This window comes from Pungitius pungitius, chromosome 15 (genome assembly GCF_949316345.1).
Source record: "Pungitius pungitius chromosome 15, fPunPun2.1, whole genome shotgun sequence".
Lineage (NCBI taxonomy): Eukaryota > Metazoa > Chordata > Actinopteri > Perciformes > Gasterosteidae > Pungitius > Pungitius pungitius.
Genome location: NC_084914.1, coordinates 3,912,330 through 3,918,652, shown reverse-complemented (window position 1 = coordinate 3,918,652; position 6,323 = coordinate 3,912,330).

The following is a 6,323-nucleotide window of genomic DNA, read 5'->3' as shown; positions in this document are numbered from 1 at the left end:
AGAGAGAGAGAGAGAGAGAGAGAGAGAGAGAGAGAGAGAGAGGAGAGAGAGAGAGAGAGAGAGAGAGAAGAGAGAGAGAGGAGAGAGAGAGAGAGAGAGAGAGAGAGAATGACCTTCCCCTGCCACACAGGAACGCCAGAGTTCTCGCCGCCGAGGGTCTGGGTCTTGGTCACCGTGGCCTTGGAAAATTGGCGACAGCCGGCCTCCCCCCCCCCCCACACACACACACAAACCTTGGCAGCATCAACACACTCTGACCTTGTGTTTCGACAGACGTGAAGAGCGAGAGAGAGAGAGAGAGTGGATGTGCTGTTTGAGATGTGTGCGTTTTGTGGGAAATCTGGCTACAAGCCGGAGTGTTTCCAGCTGTTGTAGCACACCGTCCGGCTCCTTTCACGCCAGCGAGATACACGGCCCCGCAATCTGGGCCGCAGTCAAAAGCTCCCATTTAATCATCTGGGAATAAAAAATGAAACGAGGACAAATTAATAACTACATCAAAAATAGAGCGGGAACGAAAAGGCAGAGGGGATGAATTCTCTTCGCAATCATTCATCACCACAACGACGACGACGACGCGCCGCCGCATCAAGCGCTCGTGGGGCCCTCGAACGCAGGCGGGCCGAAGGTTACGGCGAGAGCGAAGACAACAAAAGATCAACCAGGTGGAAACGCAACACCGACGGGTGGCTCGCTGCGCCCAAATCAAGACGTCAACCCCTGCTTTACAAGATAATGTCAGATACTCATGTATGGCGGCAACTGCTGTTCAAATGGGGTTGGCGTCCGTGCAAGGGAGGAGGGGGAGGAGGAGGGGGAGGAGGACGCAGCGGTACAGCCTGTGAGAACACACTGTTCCATAACAGTGCAAGACGGGATTCTCAGCTGGATGCGTTCCAGGTTCGAGTGGAGACAACGAGCACATCTCATCACAGAGAGCCCTCAGACGCACGCTGCTCTTCAGGAGCTCACGGCGACGCGACGCAGCCCACAATCAAGCCGAGAAAATTATTATTGTCGTTTGTTTTATATATAAAAAATAAAAGAATCCTGTTGTGATGAGATGCGTGACGTGAGGAGTCAGGAGACGGGGACACAAAAAAAACTTAAAGGATGAAGAGACATTCCTCTTTCACCTTGACACGCCATCTCACACACGCACGCACACAGACTATCACACTTAATGGCGGTGGTTCGACTTTGCACGCTTCCTGCAGAGCGACTAGAGGGAGAGTCCAGAAAAGTCCCATTCGTTTCTAACGGGCAGCTTTTTTTACTTTGATCCGAGGCCGAAAAAAAAAAGAAAAAAAAAGTTGACAGGGGCGACAAATTTGGACGGTTTTAGCCACGTGGTAATCTAAGTACGACTGATGCCGTAGGGGAAGGGGAGCTTATATAAACCAGGCAATGGGTTCATTGAGCGATGCGGTGAGTCAACCAGGACATCAAGCGGTGACAGATAAGAAACTGCCATGCATGTCAGACTCACAGATAACCAACAGAACAACAGGAAGTGCCTTGCACCGGGGTCGTGTTCCACTCATGCATAAATGCACACACACACACACAAAGAACCTCCCTTGCAACAAAGAGCAGGATGTCAGTCTTTTCGGATGTACCCCGTTGAAGAAAAAGCGTAAATTACCTCAAATGTTGTTATTTTGGATCCGGGACAGAACACTGTGCCGAAAGAACCTCTGGGAGACGTCAGTTAAGAATAAGGCCAAGGTAACTCCCAGGAAGAGGCCGCAGGAGGATCAATTTGACCTACAGGAAAGCCCAGATGGAGAACATCCCTTTTTAACGTTGTTGATTGGAACCTAGCCCGTATAAAAATATATAAATATATATATATATATATATATAATTTCCCCGGCCAAGAACGTCAAATTGGAGCAGGAGAGCATGAGACAATGAGCCGACCGGACGTGCTTCATTTGTGGTTCAATCGACGGGGTTCGATTGGCGGATGGGGGCGTGAGGCGTTGGGTCGCAACTCCTTTTTCCCCCCTTTCCCCAGTCCCTCTCGAGTGGAGAGGGAGGCAGACTCACCTCCGGGAGCACAAATTCACGGTCAGGCATTGAGGGGTGAGAGGTTTAGTTAACGTGGCGACAGCAACGGGCCTTAAGCGAGCTCCGGTTAATGAGTGAGGGTTTAACACATGCACAAGCAACAGGACTTTAGATGTTAAGGTCAGAAACCGAAAAGAAATGGGACTTCCATATTACATATAGACTGGCATGTTCCTGCTCTTAATAACAGCACTCAAAAACGCAACCCCCCCCCCCAAAAAAAGATACGCAATAAATAAAAGCTAAATTACAATAAGTTATAAAAACAATTAAAAAAGCGGTTCCACTTCCTGCAGGTGAGACTAAAATATAACAGCTGATGGTGGAGGGCTTTGAGGAGGGAGCCCCACCCCCCGCCCGAGGGATCAATGCACATAAATGGAAGAGGTCGCAGACCTTTGACATCTCCTTTCAGCCGGGGGAAGGGCAAAGGCCTTTGTGAGATTGGCTTTAAAGATCCAATTGTCAACTGCGCCTACATACAGTACAGAGTTTGTGTCGCATTGTCTCTCTCTCTCTCTCTCCGTGCACACTCCTCAGCCCAACCGTGCACACTTCTCCCTCCCCCGTGTGTCCAATGTCTTCATTGAGGCGTTTCAATGAAATAATGTTGCTATATGCATCCAGCTGCCTTGCTTTGCTCTTCATGAACCCCCCCCCCCCACATCTGTTTTAACCACTTCTCCCACATTTTCCTCTCCTCAGCCTCCCTATCCTCCCCTTCAGACCTTATCGGTGCCTTCGCTCACTCCTCTTTCCCGCGGCATTTTTTTGGAGAGAGATTTGATCGGCTACTTCTTTATAGTAATGGAACTTCAACTGCATGTAGAAGAAAACACACACACACACACACACAAGCCTGACACCACCAACGCAGCCTGTGAGTACTCAGACATTTTACCAGTGCACAGCGTGTTCTTGGCATTCTTGACCCTTAATAAAAAAATAAAATAAAAAAAAAAACAAGCCAGGACAGGTTGAAAGTTTACGAGCATCCAGGAGGAACACTTTGGGCTCTGCAGATCTGCACCCAGGTGCTCTTTTATTATTTTTTTTAAAAATCAACAATCAGTCAAAGTCTGATGCAGATAGGAAAATTAATATTTAATTGGGAGGCATTTCCAGCCCGATTTATACTTCTACTCGCCTACAAACTAGTTACCTCGCAGCGTATTATCATTTTACGCGAAACATTCAGACGATTCCTTACAGATCAAACCGGACGCAATGTAACACGTTTTTTTTTTTTTACAGTGAACACTTTTACTTTGATGATGCGAGAAGCAAGCGGTTTGCTTGATAGCACACATCGACCTTTCCCGTGACCACGTGAGCATTCTGCTAAAGGCAACTTTTGATTCGCCGCTGACCTCCAACCTCTCGGCGGAATTTGGACAACGAGGGTTAATTTGAGGAACACCCCCGTTTTCTGAGTCCTGTCCAATCCCGGTCAAAAAGTGTGCATCAACAGCACTGATCTCTCTCTCTCTCTAGTTGGGATTTGGTCCCTTGCACCATCTGTACCGCGGATCAGAGGGGACCACGGTCACTAAGACCTGCCTCTGAAGGGATCAGGAGAAGCATCTGCCTCTATTGCCGATTGGTCCCAGTAGTGTCTGTAGGATCTTATTATTTGGTATGGTGAATGATCCGTGAGGGGGTTTTAGTTGCCGTGTGAGAGAGATTTTGCCTCACAAAATCAATATGTTGAAACGCTGCGTCTCTGCAGCTGGTTGAAGCCACCGAGGAACCTAAAAACCTCTGTGTTGGTAATCGATTGTTAAGTATTGTTGTGAATGACGCTGAATACAAATCAGAGCGATCTATCACGCGCACACACACACACACACACACACACAAAACGCACAGGGCCAGCCGAGCGAGCTCAACAAAAAAAAAAGAGGAGTCCGGGTGAGCTTGAAATGAAGAGAATAAAATAACTCAATCCGTTACCCTGGTAACAACTGCCTTATGTACAAAATGGATGCGGGATAATCATCTCTCCACAGCTTGATGGAGCAATGACATGCATTTCATTGCAAAAAGGCCTCCCTGCCTCGCAGCCGGTCTTCCGGCACAAAGGAACAACTGTTAATGATACTTTGGCACAAAATAGAAACGGGGAGGCATTAATATGATGAGAGGTTGACAAAACAGCCTGCTCTCAATGCATGAATAATACATTTTAAAGAGATCTTTTGACTACCTGACATCTCAAGTTGCTTAATTAAAATTGCCAGAAGCCCGCTTTTACCCCGCGTGCGTGCATTTCTCGTTAATGTCATGATGGTTGAAGTGTGCTGTACTCAATCGTTCCAATTTACAACAAAACCTCCCGTGACAGGGGCAAATAACACGTTTCAGCAGAACACTCTGGTTTCAAAAAAACCCCCACGTCCAATCCCCGAGGCGGTGTTCCACTCGCGTTTGAGAAATAAAAAAGGTCAAAAGCCTCGACCACACAGGAGACAACAGCCGCGGCCGAACCAGGGGCTTAACAAAGCGACGGGGGGGGGGGGAGAATGAGATGTCTCCTTCAAGGCTAAAGAGAGAAACCTGTCCGACCGCAGGAGTGGTGTCACGGGGGCCTTACTTATCTCCTCCCAGATTAACTCCCAATTGTTCCACTGGAACAAAAGGCAGCCAGGGAGGAAACCCCCCCCCCCACACACACTCCCCTCACCCCTCCCCTGTCCCCAAAGGCCAGATGGTCAGCGTTGCGGGCCCCCTCCTGTCCCCTCCAGGCCTTTCCCCCCTCTCTCTCTCTCTCTCTCTCTCTATCCGACAGGGCTTCTGCGCGTGCTCTACGAGAGACAGGCCACCCGGCCGATTGCAAATCCACCGGTCCCTGGAAGTCCGTTTGAAGACGATGCTAAAAAGCGGGGTAGAGGACGGCGTGTCCGCACGTCACACATCACAAATCTGCTTTTTAGGTATTTTTGTTATAGTCAAACGGAAATATATTTTAAAGGCTCAACAACGTGGGATTCGTTCCAAGCAGAGTGTGGGGGGCCTCGGCGTGAAAAAGCGACGTAACGGTTTCTTTACAATGGACCGCCGCAGTCTGCGGGATCATGTAATGCGCATGTTATTGTCATTAACTCCGATGGGCCTTTTGAAAGTAAAGGCGCGGGAGGGGAGACATGGAAGAATGCAACCTTTGGGACATGAAACATGGAATGTCAGATTAGATGCAGTCAAGACGGACTGGTTTGCCATTTAGCTGCAGTGACAAACCACCCAACAAAAAAAAAAAAAGGTCTGGCGGGTCCTGGCTACGTGGCTCTACATGTGAAGTGCTGCAGCCTGTTTCAACATCGGGCCTCGGGCAACCGTGACAGTCTTCAAGAGACAAACGTCTAAATTAGGGGCCTGGTTCCACGCAAGACAGGAACCAACAATCATGGAGGACAGGAGTGAACTTTTCAAGGCAAAACTAAAATATAGCTTTAGAATCTGCAATTCTAAAAGGCAGCAGACATCAACAATCCTTGTTATTAGTGGATCAGCTAAATGACATTTAATTGAATGCAATCACCCATACGAGAAAGTTCCACATGTCCTTCATGCTACAGGTTGGACCAAACTGACACTCATATTAAACTGCGAGATGTTAATTACTGACAACAGCCCACTAATTGGGCTATTAAATCTAGCTCTGGTTGACAGCAACGACGTAGGCAACCATATGATGGAGCAAATAATGAAGAGAGAGAGAGAGAAAAAAAAGAAAAGAAAAGATTCACTCACGCAGTCAAACAGGCATCAGATGTGATTAGATTAATTTCCCCTCGTTGCAGAGTACTTTTAACTGCAGTGGTTTCATCTCTGTAGCTGTGACACTAGTCCCAACCGACATTAAGCAGCCCCCCCAACCCCAACCCCCCTCCGGTGACGGACCCGAGCTCACGCAGGCTTCAGCACGACCATCACCGGCCCGATCCCCGATCACCCCCCCCCCCCCCCCCCCGTGTCTGACCACCGGCGCCTGTTCCTCGCGCCACGCAATGTTTAAAGCGAGCGTGGGCGCACGGAGTGGAAACGCGGTACCTACGGAGCACGCCTACCTTTATCCACTCGGGTGGGAGACGCGTGACACCGCACACGGCCACGTAGCGAGTCGGTCCCCGTCAAGGTTTCTTTTTTTTTGTTGTTTTGTTGTTGAAGCGTCGCGTCCACACGACACGATCACCAGGCCGACACGGTGCGCTCTGCTCACAGCTGATCTGCGCAGCGAGGAAGCCGCCGGG